Source organism: Platalea leucorodia (assembly GCF_965183815.1).
Source record: "Platalea leucorodia genome assembly, chromosome: 6".
Taxonomy (NCBI): domain Eukaryota; kingdom Metazoa; phylum Chordata; class Aves; order Pelecaniformes; family Threskiornithidae; genus Platalea; species Platalea leucorodia.
The window spans coordinates 15,551,111-15,578,210 of record NC_138828.1 but is presented as its reverse complement, the minus strand read 5'-3'; positions in this window follow the sequence as shown (position 1 = coordinate 15,578,210).

Genomic DNA, 27,100 nt, shown 5'->3' with positions numbered 1-27,100 from the left:
GCAAGTTGTCAAAACTGTTTTTCTCGGCGTAGTATTTAAAGGGGGGAAATAATAATTACAAAGAAAGATTTTATCTCACACAGTATTAATTTATCTGAGCAGCTTGCACGTACATTGGATGATCTGTAGTTCTTCTAAAAAGAATCTGTGGATCTAAAAATTATCCTTCTTGCACAACCGTGGATTTGAATTCCTTGCCCAAATATGCTTGTGAATGTCAGTACATAAAGTGCATTCATGTAGCATGTAATTTTCTGTTGACGAGCACTGACAGCTTCACAGTAAAAGTCCATATATAACACTTTTCTTTAATATACGTGTACATTTGTAAAGTTTTTTTTAACTATGAATTCTTTTAAATGCAACAGGAATACATTTTGCATTTAAGCTAAGTAATCTTCAGAAGAACTGGAGGTGCTGATAGAGTAATTGTGTTTATTCTTCCAGTTTCACAATTTCTGTCTTATAAACATTGTTTTGCATTATTGGGCTCCACGTTTCCCCTTCTCATCTGATGTTTTACAAATATTTTTCTAATTGCTTGAGACAGTGTGGTCCAATAAAATTACGTCGACTTTCTGCTGAACTTGTTTGTCTGATCCACTGCCAAAAGTTGTAGGCAGCTAGGCAGCACACTTGGTCTCACTTTCTTTCACCCCCCCTCCTCTAAGGCAATGCCTTCAGACAGCCCTCTACCCTTAAAAGAACATGCATGTGAAGACTTAGGGTTGTGAAGCACGCATTTTACATTTCTAAGCCGTTCAAATGCTTCAGCAAGGCACTGAGTTTTAAGCAGATTTTTAAGACAACTGAATCTGTTTCTGTCTGTAGATTGTTGTGTGATTAAGTTAAGACAGGTAAGTCATACGTTATATTTTAAAGCAGAGGTACTTGTTTTGGCTCTGGGCCCATTCATGTTTCAGCATAACAGCTACTCTCTGCCTTAATGCAGTGTTTCTTCATCTGATAAGGGACAAATTGCAGCTAGAAGTGTCCAGAAAGTGAGGTACTGGGTTGCCTTGTCACCCTGAGAGCCCACATAAAGAAGGTACAAGGGGATATAACAGCTGATATATGTAGCTGTAAAGTATTCTATATTTTTACAGTGACAGGGATATTCAGAGGAGAATTGCAATCCTGTGGTTCTGAGTGTCTGAAAGAGCTAACAGAACAATGACCTGCGCCTTGATAACAGAGTGCCTTATAATAAGGCATGAATTGTAACTGGCTATGGACTGAAAATAGACCCTTCCCTTTCATTGTCCCGAACATGTTGCTGTTTATGATTGGTTTGCCAGACACTTTCTTCATGATATTACAGCTTTTCTATTTTTTTGCCCTCATATAATGAGACGAGTCTGTAATTTCTTTCCTTACTGTACATAGGTTTGTTGGTTTTTCTTTTGGAACGACCACGTGTACATTGTGCAGCTCATTTCCTGTGCATTTTGGGGCGTTTGCTTACCGTGTGCCACATTTTGTGTGATGGAACATGATGAGGTCCAAGATCTCCTAAAATAATTGGTTGCTTGATATCTGGAAGCATTTTAAAAAGTACCTCGAGGAAAAAAAAACAAAGCAAATAGTGCTGGTTTGCCACAGTGGAACAGATACGGTATGTGATCAGTTAGCTGCAGCTCACAGATAAACACAGACAGACAAGCTAGCAAGCATAAACAGAAACCACATTATTGTCCCACTCAGACTTCTGGCCTCATGTTTGTTAAGTGATTTCTAGAGTCTGAAAAGCAAAACAAGAATTTTCAAGTACGGATAGCTGAATTTGACATTATTTGATATTAGGCGTCTACGGTTCTTTTAATCTTCAGCATCAGTCATTTTTTAGTTGTCTTTCTCTCCAGTTGGTTAATAAAGACATGGGCTGTATAATGGATGGTATTTATCAATGCAACCTCATTTAATTTTTTGAAAGCTGCATAAAGCATAAACATTATATCTCTGGCTTGGGCAAATTACTTGACATCCTTAGTAACATCAGAATACCTAATAGTAATTTCAGAGAGAGTTTGTTGAAGCCTCCAGATGTCAGGGGCTATGGAAGTGTAAAGTATTATTACAGATGTTTCTCATAATAATAATACATCTGATAGCAGGGCAGAAAAAGGAATTAAGGGCCAAGTACTTCAGTCATTAACTGAGTTGAACTCCCACTAAGGTCTATGTGAGTTTTGTTCAAATAAGGATTACAGAATTCAAATGTAAGTAATTATTTCCAATATGGAATGATTTATACTGCTTTTCCAGCCTTGTCTTTCTAGAATCTTGAAAATAGAGTCAGAGTGTATTGACTCACTGTACACAGAAAGAAAGCTTGCCAGCGTAAGGCTTGGTAGCATGAGGAAAGTTTGACTCAGTCATAGATACACAAAATCAAGCAGGGTGACTTATGTCTGCAAAGCAATCAGAAGTGTGCCTGCAGCAGAGAGAGACGTGTCCCAGCTAGCTTTAATTCAGCTGGCATGAGTACGACAGTCTCATGGGGTTATACAGCCCGTGTTGAAATCGTTGCCGCTACATTTACAGTGCTATTGGCAAGATTAGGGCTAGCTCAGGAGTGCCTAAACATACCACTCTCACACCTCTGGCTGCAGCGTAGGCACATGTTTTGTTAAAGACACACCAAAGAACCAATGGATAAGGAAGCTGCCGTTCGATTTGATAAATGTATTTTCAGTGAGAGCTTCACCTTTGTAGACTGCAAGCTCTAGGGTTTTTCAAAAAGCTGTTTATGAAATAAGGAGCTTTAAATAGCCCATGTACTTATGGGAAAGCACCACAAATAACTGCTTTGTTGCAAAGTCCAATTACAGTAACAGCGCTAAACACATTAAGATGCAGTTTGGTCTTACAGTATGGACAGCATTGAACTTGTTCAAGTGATGTTCCTCAACGCTATGAAATTCTGATAAAATTCAGACGTTTAGAATGAGGCTGAAACTTTGTTAAAATATGTTTAGGCATATATTCATTGTAGAACTTGTAGTCGTGCCATCTTTGTTGTGCAATCAAATCCTGCAAAATACTAGTTTTTCTTGATGGTCGTAATAGGTTGCAGTGTATGTGGTGTACACAGTCTCCTGAAACGCTGTTGCACAAGGTGATAGGTAGAAGATTATTTTTGGCAACTCTGAACTTCTTGAAAGCCTCCATACTGCTCCACATCTGTGTCTGTGACACAAAATTGTAGTTGTTTAGCACTGGTGTATCTGTTTATACACATGAGAACAAAAAGAGGACTGGCATAAACAAAATGTCATGTACGTTCAAATTTTGATTATGATAAAATAATCAATCTGACATCATCACAAAAATGGAGTGCCAAAAATTATTATCTGCCAGCTCATGAAGGGCAAGCCTCAGATTTCTGCGGTTTGGTTCATTTAAGCACAAAGAAAGTTAAACATGTTCATGGAACTTCTCAGATCCAGGCTCTGTTCCTACATTTTCACAAAGTGTTAGAGCCTCAAATCATCATGTTCCTTTCTGTTGTCCAGTAGCTGCAGTTCAGGTATCCTGGGCAAGGATCCACCTGGATTAACTAGACATCAGCAGTATAAGACCAATATATGAACTAGTCACTAAGCTCCCTTTAAAATCAGTGGGGAAAAATAGGCATTTCTTGAGCGTGATTCATCTAACCTGTGTAACCTTGGCATGAGATGTCTCATTCCTTAACAGTACTGATTTTTCTCCGCAGGCTGTAAAGGGATTCTTGAGAACTGTCTCAGATGTAACAGTCTAGGTCCCACTCATCTACTGGCTGTCTTTCAACACTCTCATGTTCAGCAGCCCAACAGTTGAATTTCTCTCAATTTTTGCCTTGAAATTATTAGCGTTATTGTGGTGATGATCAACAGCAGGCAAGCAATTTGAAATTTAAAATCACTGCTGGAACAATTTTTTCATAATGCTCTAATTACTATTCAATGACATTTTGAATTTTTATTCTTTTGCATTCAAAATACTCCATGCCCTGTGTCATCTAGCACAAGAAAATAAATTGGCTAGCACTGCTGTATTTCTAGTTTGGGCAGATATATCTATATAAAGACATCGGTTTGTATACTTCAGATATTTATTATATCAGATATTAATGCCTTATATGCTTTATTAATTAAGTAGATGGAGATTTTTGCCTGATCAACTATAAGGCATTTTTTTCCTAATAGTACGACTTGCAGTGTTACTTTTCAGGAGGTAATACGTTCAAAAGCAAGTTTAGCAGACACTTGAAAATTTACTGGAATGGTGATGCAAGTTGCAGGATACTTAATGATGAAAACTTTGGAATACTTTGAAGTAAGTCTCAATACCCCATAACGTTATGATATAAGTTAGATGACAAGGCCAATGAGGTATACTTGGTTGTTTTATGAGGAGTGCTGAAAGAAACTGTCATTAGTTCAGGAACAGCAAGATTACCCAGAACTCACAATTCGAGCAGAACTTGCCATGTTTGAATTACTTCATGGTTTTTGCTGAATTAACTCAACAGTGTAAATGTAAAGTGTGAAGCTGGAAGAATAGTGATAGCTGTGATGTTTGATTATGTCTTGTGAAAAGAAAGTGGTAGTATTTAGGAAAGATTTGATATTGGAAAGCAGAAGTGGCTCTCTTTACTGAAGAAACATCTGGAAAATTCGGCTACTTTCATGAGAAATGCTGGCAACCCTAAAGAAAACACCAATCAGTGAGTTATAATAGAAAACTCAATGGAAATTTTGGTTTCTTAAGTTCCAGCAGCTGAAGAATCAATTACAATTCATCAGACAGCTATATGGAGTCAAGAATGAAGATTTCTAATTGCAGATCTTGAGTGATCTAACATATTTGTAGCATATTTTCATTTTACTCATTTTCAGATTATTTTCATGTTTCAAACGCCCATACTGAAAAGTAACTTGTGTCTTATAGAAAAAGTATAATCAGAAAATGCAAACATCCTTTTCCTGATTGTACAGAGCCCCCATAGATGGCTCTAGGATATTTACCAATAGAAAATGCCCGGCAAATGAAATTGTTGCCTGTGCATTTAGCGTGCAATTTAAAATGTGAAGTGACAGCAAAATCTAATGCTAAATACGTTCTTTATGGTTTTATAAAGAAGCCTTCCCAGCCTGTGCAGTAGATTTTCTTAACCAAAATCTTTTATCATGAAGTTGATGAAGGTGGAAAAAATGTTACACTCGGCCATTAAAAATGACCTATGTGAGTAAATTTTTGTAACACCGTTAGTAGATATTAAAGATGGTGATGATTTACTGGTTACAGATGGCCTTTTGAGTCATTAGTAAGCCTTAAGAAATATCCCTTTTATTTTTCAGTTATGGTCTGGTGACTCACCATTTCATGCTGTCCACTGAATTGCACTTGCGTTATAAATACCCGCCTGCTCTTTGTCCAGGCAGGCATAGAGGAGCGCTGTATTATGCGCTGCTGTTACTTAGCTGCCACACATCCAAGTCTTGAAGGAAGATGGTGGCCTGTGTATAGAAATCTGGATGACAAAGCCATTTACAATCATTAAAAAAAAGAAAGAAATCATACTTTGTCAAAAGAGAAGTGCCTTCAGAATTCTTACCAATATTTGAGAAGTGAATTTCAACTAGAATTATGATTTTCTAATGTAAAATTGGATTTCCAGTGAAATACAAAAAGTTTCTCTAAACTTTTTGAAGGCTATATTTCAGTCTTTGATATTTTACCAATGGGTATATAATTTCAGGAGAAGACCTCACTCCAAAATTCTGAAGTCTTCTGTGAGATTTTTTTTTCCTAAAACAGTCCTGTTTCTAAGGTGGATAATTATTTTGCCTGTTTGTAAATGTCCGTAGACACTATCTCTTCCTTTTGGACTTCCTAATACGGAACTTTGGGTAACCGTGTCATCCCAGATTGCCCATGTTTTGTTTCACACCGTAAATAACCTTTGTTACAAGAACATACCACTCTTGGAGGATTTTCTGCACATCAGAAGGGGTCCTTGAGGCATATGTTCGCAGACCAGATTTCACTGATTCTTTGGAAATGTCTGTAAGCATTTTCCTAGCATTTTTAAATTATACATTTAAACTATTTAATCAAATGAAGTCCTTTTTCTTCTTTTGATACCTGGCAAGGGACCACCTCTCAGAAAGTTGTAACTGTTTTTCATATTTGGTGCAATGGAATTAAGATTAGGTTCCAAACAAAACTATTTTACTCAACAGAAATAAAACCCTGATCATTATGTACAGAGAAGCCTGTATTTGTACTTTGACTAGAAATCAGACTAAAGCTTTGAGTCTTCTTCACTTGGCACTTAAAAGTCTCTGTACAGCTGAAGTTAAATAACAAAAAGATAGTATTTTTATTATATTTTTGTTTTTTATTGTACCTCTATGGCTCACAGCACTCAGAATTTGGTTGCATTTCCAAATGCTATTGATACTGGAAAACCAGGGCTTTTTACGTCCGTGTAAACCTTGACTCCTGAATGAACTGTAATACATGTAGTTTCTTGCATTTATCTAAAGACATTTCAGAAGCTGATCTTTTTTTCAGCACAACTGTTATTGGATTTATCTAACAAATCTAACACACATGTCGCTGAAAATAATGATAGTGGTCAGTTGAGACCTACTAGGGTTATCAGTATTTCCATTTTTTGATGAATATTGAATTAATCAGCTTTTTCTTTAATACAATTAAAGAACATATAGTTTCTAATGAAACCAAACCGCAGCCAGAAAAAAAATAACGTCCTTGAAGTGCACCGAAACATGCATTTCTATCCTATTAAATGGCAAAGAAGGGAGGTTGTACTCTCCATGTAGGAGGAGGTTGATTGCATGGAGCTCTGCCGTTTAATGGGCCACAGTCCTGTCAGAAGGTTGCAAGTCAGCAGGGAGGCCAATGAAGGGCACACTGAGGTGGGTGCTGCTACCAACCACCTGATAACAGTGCTCTACTGAACCTCCTTCTCAAAAACACGCAAGACCAGGTGGGAACACGATGGTCAATGGCAGCCTTTTCTAACTCTTACAGTTTGCAATGGCAGTGCCTCAGCTGTCATTGTGCCCCTCTAAAAGCATTCAGCCAGCCGTGTCAGTCTGAACAGAAGGCACTGTAAGCAAAATGTTCATGCTTTTCATTGATCCTCTGGGGTTTTAAAACTGTAAGAAAAGTAAAAAAAATACTTGCTGTTCTTCCATGGGAAGTAAAATGATGAAACTGTAAATATCATCCTGTAAATACGTAAATATCATCAGTCTGGAGGTAAAAAGAGGAGTAGTTTCATTCATCCCATATTAAGATGTTAAACTACATTAAAATACTGCTTTTCCCCTGCCTAGCTTCTTGAGTGTAGTTGCCCCATGTTAATAGTGCCCTGAAAAATTACACAGGTGGTCAGAGAGAGCATCTTTGATAGAATTGTTCGTGTTGATTAATTATGATAACCATAATATATTTCTCATAAACTAGACTTGGTAGTATCCTGTTTCTTCTTGTATTATTACTTCCACTGAGATGTAAAGAAATTAAAAACCTACTTTTCATTTATTACAGTGCTCAAGTAAAATACTTCACAACAAAACACAGCTTTAAAATGGATGTATATTTCTAATTTTACATTTTTCTTTACATTCTAACTTTACATTTTTCTGCTCTTAAGAAAGTACTTAGTCCCATGGAGAATCATCAGAATGGGAATCTCACTGTAAGAGTCATGTTTTATGGTTTCATTTTACTCTGGGACAAGAGATTGAAACCCTCCTCAAGGACAAAACCCTCCTTGAGGACAGTTTTTTTAAAAAACTTTCATTTTGCTCTTCCATTCCACTATTCAGGCTTTCAGGAAAGTTTCAGAAGACCGGTATAAAGGAGATAAGACTACAAAGTTATTTTTAATTCCTATTTGTTGGAGATGGGACTTGAACATAATTCCAGTTGCACATAGCCACTAACTTCAAGGAATTTTGTAGCCAAACCTTGAATTCATGGCTAACACAGGGCTGCAATGTGACCTAAACAGTATTTGTCATGTCTAGGAGTAGATTTTGCTAGCAGAAAATAACTACTAGATTTTTTTCTAGAATGCTGTAGCTGACATTTGTGACAAATGTCATTTTATATATATATATATATATAAACAAATGCGTACACACATATTTTTCCGTGACTATAGGGAATTTATCAGGATCCCATTTTCATGCTTTCACAAGGTCTTGTAACTAGGCAAGGAAACTTTCAGAAACATGCCAAGGCATAGCCCACTTTGTGTTCTTCAAGATGGATGGTATGTTAGCAATATAATACAGAGAATCTCCGCCACATGAACCAAGAATTCAGAACACAAACCATCAGGCCCACAGGAGAGGTTTGTTTTATCTGAACTTGGAAGAAATGGACCTATGAAAACAAACCAATTTACTTTCAATCCAAATGATCAGCTGAAGGGATTCTTCAGCAAAAGACCAGAAACAGATGTTGTTGCCTTTTCTCAACGATTGCAAGCCAGTCAGTTCAGTTTCCAGTTTTCTCCCTTTATGATAAAACCTCAAGTTCCCCTCCAGATCAGGCAAAGGAAAGCCTTGAAGTAATTTGACACCCATTTGGCTTCAGTTTTTGTCCTTCCTGAAGATACTGAAGGAGTTACCAGTCATCTTTATTATGTGGCATGAATTTACAGTATTTCCAGTAAATACTCTTGTTAGGAAATATTTTCTTCCTCTGTAAAAAGAACCTTTCTCCACAGAGATTTGAGAATTCCATTCCATGGAGGGTAACGCTCGGTCTCTGGAACAAAGGTGGCTTATGTATCAGCTTAATCTGCATGGCATGTAATATGTTACTTGGTTTTACAATGGAAGACCTTAAATTCTAGACTGCAAACCTCACAGTCTGTATTAGTGTGTTAATGCACTGGCTTTTCACCTTTTAAAAAATTGGTTAAAACTTACTTCACTGAAAAGTGAGAATGAGTTTAGCAGCCTGGAATGACTCTGTTTTCTCTATTACACCATGTAGCACAGTTAGCACAACTGGCAAGACACCACTGAAGAAAAAATCAGAGGCTAGAGCAACTTCTTCCTTTCAAAAGAAATGCCAAAACCCACTCCTCAGTGTTTAAAAGTAAACAACAAAGGGCAAGGAAGGGATGCTTGATGTAATTTCAACTGTATGAAGAGTTGAAGTTTCACTAGTGTCCCATAGCCGTCAGTTCTTTGTCTCGATCCTCAGTTCTACAAGTGTATAGCCCTTGTTATGGAATGCAGATTCCAAATAACGAAATGGCCATGGCTCTTCAAAACTTCAGCATATTTCTGGTTCTCAAAGTTTTAGATAGGAAGAGACTTTATATTTTAAAAGTCTGTAGGGTAAAAAGACATTTCTTAAATCTTTCATTTGTTTTAATAATGAAGCTTTAATGTGATGTGCTTCCAGTGGGTGTTTTTAAAGCATTGTTGTCCAAAATAAATTTTAAGAATGAAACTTTTATCCCTAAGAGATACCAGGAATCCTTAAAATCCAAGGAAATACTGGCATTTTCTTCAGTGGTGTGAGTTTCTACCCCACATGTGCAAAAGAGTGAGATTGCTGTTTTGCTTAACGTCTTGAAAACATACAGAAAACCTAGATAACTTCCAGGGACAAACTTCATGCAGGGGAGAGTACAGCAGGCTTTGCCATTGCTAGGTGTGGTGTAAACTCCTATATTGCATGATAAGCTCTTGGCAAGGTGTCTGTACAGCTCTACCAGTCAGACTGAGATTGCATTGCAGATCCCAAACAGTTACTATTGATTATGTGTACGTTACTGTGTTTAGACATCCTTAGTACCCATAAGTAGACTCAAGGGCTAGATTCTCAGCTAGGGCATGTTTCGTTTGCTTTAGTTGGACAGTCTGCACAAATTGAAAACTTGGCCCCCGAGTATTCCTATTGATACACATGTATTTCTTGTGTTTCTAATCCTACAGAGAATAGCAGTGGAACAATACAAAAATATTTATGTTAAAATAATCGGTTTGGAATATTGGCACAGAAAGAGATGCAAATTTTTATTACTGTATAAAAATCTCTGAAATTCTAGAATTTCTGGTATAAAATGTATGTATCGTGAAATACATAGAAGAATACATTTTCACGTGTAGGTTACTAAATACTCTGAAAGGGCAGGAAGGTATTATTGCAAACTCTTGCTCTGAGGCACAAAGAAGTAGGGTGATTTTCTAAGATCAGAGAAGACTTTTAGATATCCGGCAACACAATCACCCCAGAACCAGTTCAGTACTCAACGGACTCCATCACCTCTTAAGAGCAATTTATTGTAGTGAACAGCCCATCTTATGTTAACAGGATGCTACACTCATCTTGATTGCGTCAAAGATGTGTAAAAGTTACTGTAGTCTAGGAAGAAATATTTTAACTCGTGCTACTTTTGAGTCTGTGGGCGAGCCATTGGGGATCCACAATTATTTTCAGGTTTTGGGCACATTTCTACAGTAGACATATCTGGTTTTCCTTCCTTATTTTGGTCAAGGAACAGTACATTATCTGTGGCAACTTGTAACCACTTTAGAATAGTCTCAAAGTGGCCAATTATGAGAAATGTTTTCTGCAAAGTTTGTCAGGGATAAAAACATTTTGGCCAAGTGATTTTTTTTTTTAAAGGCTTCAAACAACTCTTTAATATCAGCATCCTTCAGTTTTCTGTGTTGCCTTTTTACTAGAAACATGCTTACTAGTTTGATAGGTTTGGAAGTAAAATAATAGTATTTCAGCACCTTCGGTTTTAACTTCCTCTGTGGTCAGTGTTCTAAGTTCAATGGCTTTATTGTCTTAATTGCTGCAGTTTTGTCTGAAAAAATGCCTCATCTAGTGTATCATTGTATTTTGAGGAGTTCTGGGATGCTGTATTCACAGCAACTCAAATATATATGAATGTGTCAGTACAGTATTGTTATATAAATGAAGGAGGAAGGAAACAATGAAAATCTAGATACATCAGTTTCCTATATAAATGAACAGAAGTCTCCTAAGGCTTTAGTTCTTGGAGAAATGCACTGGAGAAAGCAAAGCAAGCCAGACTTCTCTCTGTACAGTTGGGTTCCTCTGGAGTAAGTAGTAAATGATGGACGGACAGCTTGTAGCTCCATCCCCTGAGCCCAAGAGGTACACAGAGAGCTCTGGCAGAACTGTTTTGTCAGGTGGGCTAAAAGACAGTCTAGGCAGTGAATGAAAAAACGCAACAGTGAAAGAGGAAAATAAGGAAAAGCAATGTTACTTACCGGAACTCCTCTGCAAATAGGTCTTCACCAGGTCCCACCCTAGGAACATCCCCAGAGGAGTTTTGCCAGCTGGCACAGGGAATGCAATGACTTACGTTTTTTCTTTTTCTGTTCCTGTATTCTCCCCCAGATATTCCTGGATTGTTTCTCCTTTGCTATCCTCTCTGTCCACATCACTGGGTCTTCTGAGAAAGGGCTGGAATGTAATATTTAGGCGGGAGCCTGTCACATGAAATGTCCCCAGCAGGGAGCTGGGGTGCTTATTTGGGAAGGGTTAGAGGTGTGAAGGAGTGCAGGAGAGCAGCAGCAAAAGACTGGGAAAAACACCACTTCTTCTCTATCTTCACCACCAAGGAAATCTCCTCTGGTGTGCCAAGACTTTTGTGCCTGAAAACAGTATGAGATATGTCTCTTAGATATTTCATGTAGAAATTAAAACAGATATAACAAGTTTCCAAAGAAAACTACCCTTCCATGCTTGTGAGCACTGTTGTTTACTGAAGATCTAAACTGAGTTAGCAGTCAGTTGGCTGATAGGTTTGTCATCAGCTTTTATTTCCTGTGCTAATAGAGATTTTATTTTTTTAATGAAAAAATGAAGGTACATATCATAGGAGCCAACTATAACATTTCTCTGAAGCTGTATTGCTCTGCTACTATGCTTTTAGTTGGCTCAAGTTTCACAAACATGAATCTTGCTCAGCATATGGTTTTGACATAGTTTGCAATTTTGTACCTTAGAAACAGGTTTCTTGTCTAGGCAATAATTATTGAGGAATGCTTTCAATTTTGGATGTTGATATAATATAGTAAACTACCTAATCACTTCAGACTTGACACTGGCCATCTTCAGAACTGCCAATGTCATCTTTGGAGGATGCTTATTTTTTGTTGCAGTATATCCTATGAACCAGGATGTCCTGTCAGCTATTTAAAGAGTTGAAAAATATGAACAATTATCTCATCAAAATCCACCAGCTGAGGAATATAAATATATGCACACGTTAGTGAAAAATATGTGATATATGTTCAAACAAGGACATCTTTGCTAGCATTAGTTCTGTTCTGGAAATCCCAAGAGCTGTACAGTGCCAGCACAGGAAGGTGGGGTTCTGGATGGCTTTAAAGTAATGCAATCATTTATCTAACTATAAGCTAACTGTCAAGTTCTGAAACTTATTCTCCAGGGCAATAGTAAATAGAAGCGATCAAAAATCTGAAATTTTCCATTTTATTAATAGAAGGTGAATTATTTGCAGAAAAGTCGTATTTCCATTATTCATTCAGGAAAAAAAGAAATAAAATAAAAAGTGAATCAATGGACATCTTTTTGGGAAATATATTTCCTATTTCCTCTTTTGCAATTAGTGATCCTGATGAGTTCTTACAATTTTGGGGCTGAGCTTGTTTTAATTATGATTAAAATGGAAAGATATTTTGTATAAGAATTCTGGCTTCCTTTCTGATTAATTAATACCACACACTTTTAGAATATGTGAATAATAGAGTCTGCAAAGATACTGGCTTTATGTTTTCTCACAGATAGTGTAGTAGTGAGCCAGAAAATGAAATATTACATGTCATGCCACTTGATGGGATATAGTTCTGTTATGGAGCTGAGTTTAAATTCACTTTGACAAATCCATTGCTCACACTGTCATAAAATAATCTATTTTTTATGCTGTCTTTGTGTGAACTAAAAAAATGTTAAGTTTGAATCTGTGTGTGCACTACCTCCCTATTAATTCACTGTCTCTAGAATACTGACCTGCCTTTCAGTCTTTTCTAGAGGGCTAAACTACCATTTCTATATAAAATGTGAGGTGCTTTTAGCGAAAGAGGAGATTTCAGTTCATTTACAATAGTATTGCTTATTGAGGCCTCAGAAGTCTTCCTACTGAAAGGAAAGCCCACAAAATGTCCTTGAAGGATGTCTGCTCTATGTCAACTGTTTTGGCAATGGCCTTCTCAGATGAGGAGCTGACATTTTCATTCCGATAGGAAGGAATGAGGGGGAGAGAGAGAAAACTTAAACACTGATGATAATTCCTAGCAAGCGATTTTAATGCTGTCTATCAGAGGGATGTCCAGGCTGTTGCTGTAGGGCTGCCTGCAGTTATCAAGCAGTTCAAGCACATCTTCCATGCCAGACCGTGTCAACGGATCAGCAATAACTGGGTAATCATGAGCTGCTGATTATTGACTTCCCTGGCTATGGGAGGAAGCCAAGCAGCAGGAGCCAGCAGGGCCAGCACTGCGAGGTTGCCCTGGGGTCATGCCGCATGGCCAGCTGAGTCCCTGTCATCTCCTGGCTGTGAACCTTTTTGTGAGCTCCCTCTCTAATCTCTGAGGTATGTGCCTTTTAGCTCTTGAAATGTGAAAATGTGGGTTGTAGATTGAGGACATTCCCTGTAAATTTTAGAGGAAATTTTCCTGTAACATCAGGAGCGCTCGTCCTCAACCCCTGCTCCCTGGCTGCCATTTGTGGCTCTCATTTCTATACCTTAGCAATACATGGATTTTGGCTTGCCTGTTAACATCCTTGCTCATTATTGTTTTCCTTCCTTTCTACTCTGCTTTATCCTCCCCCCATTTTCTATACTTTTGTTTGAGGGAAGGTGAAGGATAGGCTTCTACTGTACCCCCCCCCTTTTTTTTTTTACCCTTTTCTCTCTCTTTTTGCTGAATTTATTTCTTTGCCATGCATCTCCACATCCCCTCCTCCCACATTTTTTCTTGAGTGCTCAGCTACTCCCTCCTGGGTGCATTGGACAGTGCATAGGGCTGTTCACATGGCTGCTTGGGTTTTATTGCCGTGCAATATCTGGTCTTTTCACTACAAAAAAATCCATCGGGGCAGAGAGTATCTTTTCTATCCCTGCATTCAGTAGTTTCTATTCTATTTTAAGTTGTGAGAGAAAACTCCAGAAAACAGCTTGCACCTATCTGAAATTAGGACAGGATGAAGGATCTGGAAAATGGCAGATGTAGCAGAACAAAAAAGTAGAAAAGATGAGTAACTTGGCCACAGTCACACAGCAAAGTGCTGACAGAGAGAGGAATAGAAACCAGGAGACCTGGTTCTCAAGCCTGTCTTCAAAACAGTAAACCATGCAATTTTTCCACAGTGTTATCTAGAAATTTCAAAGACAGAATGACATGCTGTTGTAAAACTGATAATAGAAAACTACCATCAGGGAAGCACTATTTATAAATGAGAGGGTGGGAAGGCGCACTCTATGCTGAATGCCATAAACAAAGAGCGCCAAGGGACTAAGGGAAATATTTTGATGTTTGTGTGCTGTGGAAAGTTTTATTTAAACACAAACATTGTTAATAAACATGGATTTATATGTTTTCTTTGATCAGTGAACTCTGATAGATTTTCAACGTCCTGCATATCCCATTTCTGTGTGTCCAAAAGGAGAGGAAGAAAGACTCAGGAGCACATTCTTAAATCTGTTGCAGTCCCGTTTTTGTACAAGTTTATGCTAGTACCACAAATAGATTTTTCTAATACAATATGGGTCTGCATTTTCAAACAAAGGGGGCCTAAGCTGCACCAATTAAAAATGTGTCTAAGGACATTATCTTATGTTTTACTTTCACAAAATAGATAAATGTACAGGTACAGAATGAACATTTGGTTTTATAACCTGATTCAAAGCCTACCGAAAACAAGGGAGGGCAAAAATTTTCAACAAATTGATTGAGTTTTGGATCAGGTCCCAGAATAGGTGCTATATTAAAAAAAATCCACCTGGAAGCTGTATTTGATATGTGCTAAAATCAAAGTGAATAACTAACAATTTTTTTTCCTACACTAAGTCCTTCTCTTGCTCCAGCCACAGAAGCAAAAGAACGGGTATATTTTATTTTAATTAGTCCCTTAACTTTCTTTTGTATATATTTTGATGACCCCAGACCAGTGGATATTATATCCCAGGGACGTTGTTACTGTTTATTCTCTGACTCTCACTCACAGGCTTTTATTCTTTTACTTAGTGTGCTGCAAATTGCCTGCTCATCTGTGTCCTTCACTGCCTGGATTACTTCATGCTGTTTACATAGCAAAACAAACTATATAACATCCCAGGGGCCCAATGCCGCTGCCACAGAATACCGGTGAGTCTAATTGACAACAGGATGTGCCTGTGCTTTATGATAGGAGAACCAAGCCCTCATCACAGCCAGCCAAGCTGGAGCAATAAAACTCGGACTCATATTCTCACTCCTTGGTCCTTGAGAGGCAGGAATCCCTGGTTAGCAATATCTCAGATTACCTTTAGCATGATTCCTAATATATAATAATGAAAATTAGTATCAACATTTATACCGGTACATTTAAGCCATTAATTCCATTGAAACTACATTCAACAAGTTTAAGGTTTAAGACAATTACTTGTTAATTTCTAAGGCTTAACGTGAGGGCGTCACCTTATTTTAGAATACTCCGTGCTGTGAGGGATACAAAAGTGCCTTGACTGAAATCCTTGCTTAAGTCTAGTGTTTAAAGCAATTAACAGCTGGATCATTTTCTATTGTTTTGCCATTCCTCCTCTCCTGTGTGGAAGGCAGGGGAGTCTTGTTTGCCACTCTGTTATTAATGAGCAAAACAGAAGATAATGCAACACTAACTGAGCAGGGAAAAAACAATTTAGCTCTTTTCTTGAAGTTCCGTTTGAAGAGGTAGTATTATTTTCTTGGGAAGAGAGATCCTCAGGAGCAGAATCTGAAGAGAACTTCTAGGTTAAGCCTGTGGCTACTACTTAGCCACAAAAAGGAGGTGGTTGTGAACAGCAGTGACAGGACAACTGGCTTGCTGGGTTTGGTCACTTCTCAAAGCTGCAGAGGAAGAAGCATTTAATTCCCACATGAACAGGAAGGAGTAAGGACAAGAGTGGGTGCCTGAACATGCAGTAGGTATCAGACTACAGGAACCATCCAGGAAAATCTGCATTAGTTGTTTGGAGGGAATCCACACCATCCCTCGTGGACCTTTAGAGGAAGGCAGAGTCACAGCCTGACAGATAATCTTGCCTGTTTCATTCCCTCCTGTCCTTCCTTTTCTGAGTTTCTCTTCCTTCCCACCCACAAATTTACTCCTCTGCCCAAGAAGGCTGTAAAGTTGGGACATATGAGATCTGTCTCCAAGAGGGAGGTCAATAATAAATAAAAAAGTGACTAGCCAAACCCTTTTCTAGCCTGACCATACCAATTCAGGCAGTTCAGCATGCTGTACACCACGTACAGGGAGAATAGTGCAGCATGGAAATATCACTGACTCAGCTGTGATGGATTGCTCTAACATGCACTCTGACCTTTTACATGGAAGAAATCTCCCTTCAGCATTCACAGCTTGTTTCTTTGAAATGAAACAGTGAATCCCATGAAAACTGACTGTTTTCTCCAACAAAAATGCCATTCATATGTAGGTGATGCAACAGAACAATTTCTTGTAATAACCTCGCAATAGCAATATTAATATTGACCTTTTATTTTAGTTGCTGCTGTATTCCATATTAAAAAAGAAAAGGCATGAGATAGTGATGATAATAGAGTACTGCATGTGCTAAGTATAAAATACTGCTTTTCTGTTCCCCAGTGAGAACCTTCCCTGAAAGTCAAGTATTTAATCTCATCCTCTCTTTGCAGCTCTGGAGGCCAAGCATGTGGTGTAATGCTGGTGGTTTTGCTGTACAGATTGGCATGACAGGCTGTGTAAGACAAATATTCCAAACCTGCTTTTTGAGCACAGGAGCAAGTTTACCATGAGAGTATACATGTGTGTTACTGTTTACTGGCTAGTGGCATCATTGGGTGTAATGATAATCCAGATGGGTGAACTGCCTGCAAGTTGGGGCAGTTTCATGAGATTGAGGCTAAAGTTCAATTTGCATTTTAGTCTTTCGGCAGCAGCACTGAGAGAAATCCCTGCTTCCTCTCTCAGTCCTTGTCGTGGTTTAACCCCAGCCAGCAACTAAGCACCACGCAGCCGCTCGCTCACTCCCCACCAGTGGGATGGGGGAGAGAATCAGAAGGGTAAAAGGGAGAAAACTCGTGGATTGAGATAAGAACAGTTTAATAATTGAAGTAAAATAAATTAGAACAGTTAAATAGGCAAAGCAAAAACCGTGCACGCAAACAAAACAGAACAAGGAATTCATTCACTACTTCCCATCGTCAGGCAGGTGTTCAGCCATCCCCAGGAAAGCAGGGCTCCATCACGCGTAACAGTTACTTGGGAAGACAAACGCCATCACGCCCAATGTTCCCCCTTCCTTCTTCTTCCCCCAGCTTATATACTGAGCATGACGTCATATGGCATGGAATAGCCCTTGGGCCAGTCTGGGTCAGCACCCCCCTGGCCGTGCCCCCTCCCAGCTTCTTGTGCACCCGGCAGAGCAGGGGAAGCTGAGAAGTCCTTGACCAGTGTGAGCACCACTTAGCACCTATTTAGCAAGAGCTTAGCACTGCTTAGCAAGAACAAAGCATCAGTGTATCATCGACATTGTTCTCACCCTAAACCCAAAACACAGCCCCATACCCGCTACCAAGAAGAAAATTAACTCTATCCCAGCTGAAACCAGGACAGTCCTCCACCAGCCTGGCAAATGACACTGCAGTAGCATATATGAACAGTCAAGGCAGAGACTTAAGTAGTGAGGACGGCTTAACAATAGCCTGAAGAACACAGCTACTGAATGTGTAACTAAATCCCATGCCTGAATGTTGTAGGTCCAATTTAGAGGCCTTGACAGTTGTGATGGCAATTTTGGTATGAATTGTGTCATTAAAGATGTGTTGGATATGTAGTTCATCCACTCCTTGTGGAAAGAAAAAAAGCGTGGTGAAATTGCGTAACACTTCTCATCCTGTTTTTTGGCCATTGCTGTTTCTTCTGAAGAGTCTGAACTGTAGGGTTTGTGAATCTGTTTCATCCTGCTGCTTAATACCCGGTCTAGCCTAGCAAGCGTTGTTTTGAGCAGCTGGCAATTAAACTGTACCAGTCTGCAGTAGTTTTGAGTGATGGTGTCATGATCTCATGCCACATGCATGTTGACATCTTTTTTTTTCCCAATCAACTGTTAAGCTATGTCAGTGATGACAGAGGAGTGGGTCAGCAGTGGAAAGGAAGGAACAGAGATCGGAGGGCGGCACTTTTTAAAAATGCTAGTCCCTTCTGTTCAGAGTAACGGAGCGTGTGTATCAAGGTAATGCATCACTCAGTGACTGGCCAGAGAAACATTCCATTAGGTTATAACTGAATGGAGAAACTATTGCAATAATTTTATGTCTTTACTTCACAAAGTAAAAAATACAAGTGTACTCTTTATGCCCTCTTTATTTGGCCTGCTAAGAAAAGCATAGTCTGTCAATCAAGAAAAAAGCTTCCAATTGTGTAGCCTGTTAGAATCATTTCATTAATAACATGTGTTTACTACTGGGAGAAGCAGACTCAGTGTGCTAAGATTTTGTTTGTCAGTCAGTCATTGGAACCCCACTGTTAATCGCATACAATGGTTTGTGGTTATGCCACAATTTAACCCAGGTTTAAAAATACAAACTAGAGCCTTGGTGGTCTGCTGAGAGCAGTGAGTGAAGCAAAGGTATTGGTTGAACCTGCCTTGTGGGCTGCTGGCTTGGAGTACTGTACGAGCTAATCAAATTTATTAACTTGAGTCATGACTAGAATGCATACACTGGTGAGTGTGGGTGGGTGCACCCAGGTTAGACTACATTTTGGCTGCGTTCTGCAAGGAGGAAGAAAAGCAACTCTTTGGCCTCCTTTCCACAAAGACAAATTGGAAACAGATATCAACTAGATTTGGGGATCTCTGGCAGTCTAATAAGAAAAAGGTATTTTTTTTGTTGTGGCTTTTATTTATTGATGTAGGGAATGGCTTAGGAAAAATTAAAGGAGTTTCAAAACTGAATACCGATGGCATTCAATGCGTATGTGCCATTGTCTTATCAAATTGCCCCCTGCATCCCATTTTAATAGTAATATTAAAGGCAGAATCTCTGACTCCACAATAACGAGGGCTGAGTGTGATTGCCAGAAAAGGGAGAGGCATTTGGCTACTAAGGAAAAGAATACTGGAGAGACGGTTGTGTATCTTTATATGAATCTTGACCTTCTGGCGGCGGTAGAAAGAGACGTAGCGACTAAACCATCTTTCTTAATTATAGCTAGAATATGGTAAGCTAAAATTCCTGTTTACCACAGCACTGTGGAAAGTATCATTCATAACTGCAAGACTTGTAATACTCTGAGAAGAATATATTCATCTCCAGAGAGAATTATATCCATTTCTCCACGTTACTTTGTGGCCCAAGACATTTTGTAGGAACCAGTTCCAGATTTAGAGCAATTGAAGTGATATTTTTAAATGGCAACTTTAGGATAAAGTAAATCCCATGCATTCTTACTCAAATAAAATGGCATTATCCTTGATTCTTGTATTCTATATAAAGATTTCATAGTTTCATTTATCCTAATCACTGAAATTATAACTGGCCAAATTGCTATAATTTCAAAATGCCTAAACAGATTCATTCATGAAGGCAGTGAAAAATTTATAATTGTTTTAAATTTATATGGGTTTGTTTTTTCATATTTCTGATACTTAGCTTATTAATATGCATTATCCCCTCACTGTTATATTTTCCTACTAAGAAATTAAGTTAAATGGGTTGAGCTTTGCTGAAGATACTTGTACGAATGAAAGCATTAAGCTTGAAAAATTTTATAGATTCAGGGCAAGGTTAGATTTAGTTCTAACGAACAGGGAGCTGAGACCATCCTTTGCTCATCAGGTCACATTCCACAGAGAATCGTTCCTCTTTGCCTTCCTGCCCCATCTCTACCACTCACAATGTACTCCACAACATACTTTTTTTCTGGTTTTATGGGAGCTAGAGGGGAGCTTTGGAACTGAGCAGCATCTGGGACTGCTTAAACTGTGGCAAGGAAGCAGAAGACAAGTGCTAATAAGAGGTGAAGAGGTGAAGACTGAAACATCCTTACACCCAACCATAAATCTGCACCTACTATAACTATTAAAGTCAGTGGGAATATTGTATGTGGTGGCCTTTTGGGATAAGACTACTATAAACATCTCCTCCCTCCCAATAACAGTGAATTATCTTTTAAAAAAAGTCTGGCACTTGGAGCTTATTTGCATTTTGTCTGCATTACATTTGACTGTACTTTCAAAGGATATTTAATCAATTTTTCTGTGTTGTAAAGGTTCCTGTATAGCCGCAAACCAGTTCAGTGGCAATATGCAGGTAAATTTCAGACGTACGTTGTAAGTCTTTCTGAAGGAATGTTTTTAGCAAAATGGGAGAGAAGATTCTGTAGGTTAATTCCTTTTCAAAGATGTAATACTGCTTATATGTCCTGCTCTAATTTCCGTATTTAAATTAATTGGACTTAAGTCCATGATGGCCTGTCCTGGCATGATGACTGAAATCTAGTAGTAGCAACTCCAAGTTAGAAGTCAGTCAAACATACTGACCGCAGTATACTTTGCAAACAGGCTGGCATGAGCAACACCACTAGTGCAGGATGATAGGACTGACATTTAGAGAAATTCTGTGACTGTCACCAGAGTTAGCAATGCTACTTAGAGATCATGAGACTTTATTCATCAGTTCTTGAATAAAAGCCCCATAGTTGAAAACAGATGTCTTGCTGGTGAGCAATATACATGATCTCTGATACCCATTCCACCAGGGTCACTCATTCTTTCCACAACATATGTTGACCATTCCTTCCCTTTTCTTGTAAACAGTATTAAACCATGACTGAAGCAGTGGCTCATAAGCAACTGCAGCTAATGTCAAATTTAGTAATTTCTGTATTTTAGATCCAGTGTACCTCTGTCCAGTCATGAAATTCCCTTTGTTTCTCTGCTCAGGATCTAACTTATGTTTTAGAGAATGTTCTAAATGAAAAGAGGAGAGAGGTTGAGAGAGAGAAAGGAAAGAAAGATCGTATAGGACTTAGTCAGACTTGGAAAAACGTGGGTGTATTAATCACCACTAGCCTTGACACTTGAGCTGTATCCATACTGCAAAAAACCACAGTCTTAACTTGGACTGACTGACTGAGGTGAACTAAACCGCGAAAACAACAAAAAACCCCAACCAACAAAGACCCAAAAAAGCAGGAAATATTTTAACCAAATTAACACCTCAGGTTCAGCCCCAGCCACTTTATAGGCTCTACGTTTTTTCAGTTCTTCTGTAGATTTATGTGGTAGATAAAGCCTATTATTGTAAATGGCAGCCTGTCTTATGGTCAGAACTGTATAGTCTATGAGTTTGCGTTTTCCAGCAATTTATGTTTTTCTTTCCTGTTTTCACGTGTCCGCTTTTTTTAGAAAAAATAAAATAACGCTTTGTGACTACAAATGGCTTAATTTTGCACGTTGTTAATGCTTTGAAAATCACGTATTGCTGACAATGTGTACCTCTAAAAGATGCAAATGAATGGGTGCTTATCCTCAATTAGCTGTAATTGTAGACAAGGATAAAACATGTTCACTTACATGGTAGAATGTATGGTAGGTTGGTCCTCCGTGCGTATTATTATACTCTACACACGTAGAACATTGGCTCAACTTCACACATTGTTGTCACCTATTGATACAGGAGGTTTTATTCTAGCCTGCACAGACGTGTACTTTAGAGAGGTTTGATATCGAGGAAACAAGAATCTTAATTAGGAGACATTAAATGGTACTGTTGCAGATGATACTTCTAGGGTTTTTTTATGTTTGTGTTTTAGAAGCTGAGCACATCTCCAGTGTCGTAGACTTCACATGAAATTAATTCTCGTAGTTGTGTGTCGTAACTTGGCTTTTGATAGTCCTACATTAAAAAACAACATCAAGTACTAGTAGGGTGTGCTGGTTTTGGCTGGGGTAGAGTTAATTTTCTTCATAGTAGCTAGTATGAGGCTATGTTTTAGATTTGTGCTGAAAACAGTGTTGATAATACAGGGGTGTTCTTGTTACTGCTGAGCAGTGCTTACACAGAGTTAAGGCCTTTTCTGCCTCTCACCTCACCCCACCAGCGAGCAGGCTGGGGGTGCACAAGAAGCTGGGAGGGGACACGGCTGGGACAGCTGACCCCAACTGACCAAAGGGCTATTCCGTACCATATGACGTCATGCTCAGCATAGAAAGCTGGGGGAAGAAGGAGGAAGGGGGGGATGTTTGGAGTTATGGTGGTTGTCTTCCCAAGTAACCGTTATGCATGATGGAGCCCTCCTTACCTGGAGATGGCTGAACGCCTGCCTGCCGATGGGAAGCAGTGAATGAATTCCTTGTGTTGCTTTGCTTGTGTGCACAGCTTTTGCTTTACCTGTTAAACTGTCTTTATCGCAGCCCATGAGTTTTCTCACTTTTACCCTTCTGATTCTCTCCCCCATCCCACCGGGGGGGAGTGAGCGAGTGGCTGTGTGGGGCTTAGTTGCCAGCTGGGATTAAACCACAACATACGGAAAGACAGCATTTCCTTCCTTTCACACTATGCCATTAAAGCCTCCGTTGCCCAGAAATCCAAGGAAGTCTGGTGTCACTCAGACATATGTGCATCTTCTAGAGAGGTAGCAAAGTTCTGAGGATCCTTTCTCCCCTGTGAGGTGAAAAGGATTAAAAATGGTCTGGGGTTCTGGCTGCATAGGAAGGTGAATGTTCAGACCATTCAAGTCACTGCTTCAGCACCTTCCTCTACGTGAGAAGTTGCCCAACAAATTTTGGCAAGAAAAAGTTGCCACTATAGATTTACTGGTTGTTCATATAGCTTTGTAGCCTTGCTTCTATCAGCAGCTGTATCAAATGCTCTAGAGGAACTGTCTGGAAGCTGACCTTGTATACTTATATATATGGTGCATGTGTATATGTGTATATATTTTTTTTTTACTTTTTTTTATACATACATGAGCACATATGTATATAGAAAGCTCAATGGAGAATTTTTACTTAAATTATAGGCAGTTAGCAGCTACCATACGCTCTCACTCTAATGTGACTGGGAATAATACAAATGTTTCTAATCTTTCTAATATCTTTTGCCAAACACAAAACTAATAACATATTTCAGGTTGCCTTGTAAAAGAAAAGAGAGTGAAATGCTTTGGCTGAAATGCATATCAAAGCAAATATATTTAGTAGATTCCTAAACTGAGTGGAAGGAACAACAAGCATAGTTACTCTGTGGTGTTAAACTCTGTATCAGTGTAAACAGGAGTTTGGTTTTGTTGTTATTTTTCCCCCATTTGATCCTAAGATTTGTCCTTTGTTTTCCACATTGTATTAATTTCCTAGTTAGCATTCCTGGAAAAAGAGTGGCATGTAAGAATTTGGATTCCATCACCAGAAAAACTACGGGTCAAGGAAGTCATTCTCCCAAAGCTGTGAATATCTGTTTGTGTGGCTATTACAAAAAAAAAAAGTTTATCAGAACCAGTCTGATGCAAAATACAGTTACCAACAGCTGCAGGGACAGATTTTCTTATGACACTTAGTACAAAGGATCCGTGTTCCATTTGAAACATCATCCAATGGAAAGTGGCCTACTTTTAGGGCTTCAGGAGCAGCTAACATGATCTTTTTCTTCCACATTTGATGATATTTCCCATTTCTGAGTTTCAAGCTTTGAATTTTAAGGGGCAGGGAGGAACACAGGCAAAAAATTCCCAATTTTTTAAAAAATTAATCCATATTGGTTTTATGTTTATCATCAACTCTGCATTTCACCAAGAACATTTTAATGTAAGAAGGTCTATTCGGTGAACAGGCAAAAGGGCTCCAAAACTCAGTCAGGTGTGGAATGACAAAAAATTATAGGTTCTATATGACTTGAGACATTCTTGCTGTTTTGAACGTTCTGAGGTTCAAGACTCAGATCTACATCTGTCATAGAATTTAGCACTATATGTATATTTATATATCATTTTACTCATGCTAATTGGGTAAACAAGGAATTTGGAATACAAAGGGAGTAAGAGAATCTGGCAGTGTGACATCTGAAAGTCGGGTTAGCACAACAACACATGGATGTACATAAGTGCCTGCCAACTTTCATTTTCTCATTATTTCAGTCTATGGTCAGTAACAGACCTTCCCTGACTTGGGGGATTTATGGTCACGCACCCGGGAAGGGTTCCTCACCGCTTAATGCCTCTTTCAGCTCACCTCTAGGATGGGTGTCCTGCATGCCTAGGAGTGGCAGGCTGGTGCACCGCTGAAGGACTTGTCCTTTGATTAAAGAGAACTAACCGATTCGTCTAGTTTTGCCTTTCTAATCTTTAAATTGTTAACATGTCCCCGTTCTGTTTAACATGGAGAGAAATAACAAGGCAGTTAGTTGCCACGGAGCATATGGCATATTTAAATGGGACCTGCCAAGGCTTTGGTACGTAAGAAGTTCACTTTTATTGGAGATGTATGAATGTTCTAACAACTAGGATGTGTTAGAGTACGTGTCAGGGGTAAAATGCTTATGTACACTTCTGGTTTTGCTCTGAGTACCTTTCTCTTGTCTCAAAACAGTTTACCATAGACAGAAAGGTGGTTCCGTGCTGGCCCTATAGCCCCAGTCTGTACGAGGAGTTTGCACACACAGAGCAATGTTTGACTAATAATTCTAATTTATAAACCATCAACAATCCTGAAAACAGATTAGCCAGCAAGGACTTTTTGTGACAAATACCATGGCACTTTTCCATGCCGAACCACATAAAAGGACTCTGGGTCAGAAAAATGCATTCATTTAGGATCAAGTCTAGCAGAAGTCCCACGATTGCCAATGGAACAAGAATAACACCCCTGTTGCCAGACTTTTTCTAGGCAGTGGGTGGCCATGGATAGAGTGCTGTCCCTTCCCCCACCAACATAGTCTCTGTGTTACAAGTTGATTTCTGTTGAAGTCCAGCAACTACACAGTCTCAGGATAGCTGGCTATCAGCCTGTACTTGCATTCCTGCCTTGACTGCAGGGGCTCTGACAGCAAAGGTAACCGTGATGGTTAACTTCACTCCTGGTATGGCACAAGTCTGGTGGAAAACCTTAACAACTTTGGAGACGCACACTGAGGTCCATGAACAAAGCACACAGGGAGCTCTAAGCCACCTCTGTCAACTCCCTGACGCTGCAGGTCTATGTGTTCAGGTCTCAAGTCTAAGCAATTTATGTGTGCCAAAAGTTACCCTGACTTACTCAGCAAGCCAGAGCTCTTAAGAAACACGAGCAGCCAGGTTCCTCTGAGCTGATGTGGTGATGGGTGCAGCCTCTTTTCTTTGAGCACAGACCTGGACCCAGGTGAGGGGAGCTACTTAGAAGCTGTAGAGAGAGCCACAAGTGCCCAAGTAAACTACCCTACTCTGCAAGGTCAGTGCAAAGCAGGTAGAGCAAGGCTAAGGACTTGAGAAACACACTGATCCTCTGTGGAAACCAGTGAGGGTTTCAGCTACTTAGAGAAAAGAATCAGAAAACTGATGCACTTGGCCCATCTGTTAGGTTCACCAAGCTGAACATATATTCGCCTGATCAGAATGCTGTTTTCCAGCTGAAGAGAGCTTTCTCATCAAGCAAATATTTTTAGGGAAAAAAAAAACAACACGACAACTGAATAATTGAAATAGAAACATAATTTTGGAAGATGATGAAAGTTGAGAAAATGGGAAGGGACCAGAGGTATAAAATATTGTATTTGCCAGGTCTAATATTTACTTCCTCTAGTTCCAGAGCTATATGATGGGTGGATGAAGGTAAATGAGCCTTATTTATAGTAGATTTATGTAAATACAGAAGAGCTTTTCCAGGACCTACATATATTCACAAAATATGAAAACTGTAATAAATTATTACAGTAAAAATGTCAGAAGGTTCCCTGAGATCAGCAAAGGAAAAATCCTTGGTTCTTCAAACCCAGCTACATAGCCCCATCTCATATGCTAATACCCTTACCCTCTGCTGAGACCCACATCCACAAGGCATGGGATGAGCTTAGTAGCCTATCCTGAATATCAACACCTCTGGATGTTTTATGTTAAAGGAGAAATTTAAGGCCCACTCTCCTGTCTTTTGATGCCAACTTCTGTCTTTCATGGACATATTCATAAAATACATGCTGCAGTTCCGTGATGACTTTTCAGTCAAGCTACCCTTTTGCCAAAAGGGTTGGTCGCATCCGTCCCTTCCTGTGTCTGCTCTCTTGTGCCAGCACCAGCATTTGCGCCGATAGAACACACGCCTCCCTGACTACAGGCTGCAGGCAACAGAGAACTGATCCAGGCTAACTTTTTGTTGTCGTTGTTGTTGAGTGATTGCTGAGCTGTATCTCATAATCCAATATCCAACTCCCTTTCTTCACTGGTACCAGCCTTTTTATGAATGCACTAAGTAAAAAAACAACATTTGTTTAAATAAGTCTAGTTCAGGCTTACTGGACAAATACTGTGGGTAGTGAAGACTGTATCTGGTACGTATTGATGCTGCATTGCATGGATGGGTTGCCCCAAAGAAGCCGAAAGCCATTAGATTTGCCCCATGGTGAATTCCCCATGCAAGCACAGTTCTCGGGTATTGCTGGCGCTTCGTTTCCTTCCTGTGTGCATTGGTCCTGGTATAAGAGATACCTTGGGTTGGGCACAGGCCTGGCAGTATTATAGGTATGCCGCATTATGCTCTGCTTACACTCGGCTGACATTTGCTGTGGGCTAGTGAGAGAAGGGGGAGGAGGAGAGAAGGGGAAATATCCTATGAGCAAAAGCTGTAGGAGCTCACAAG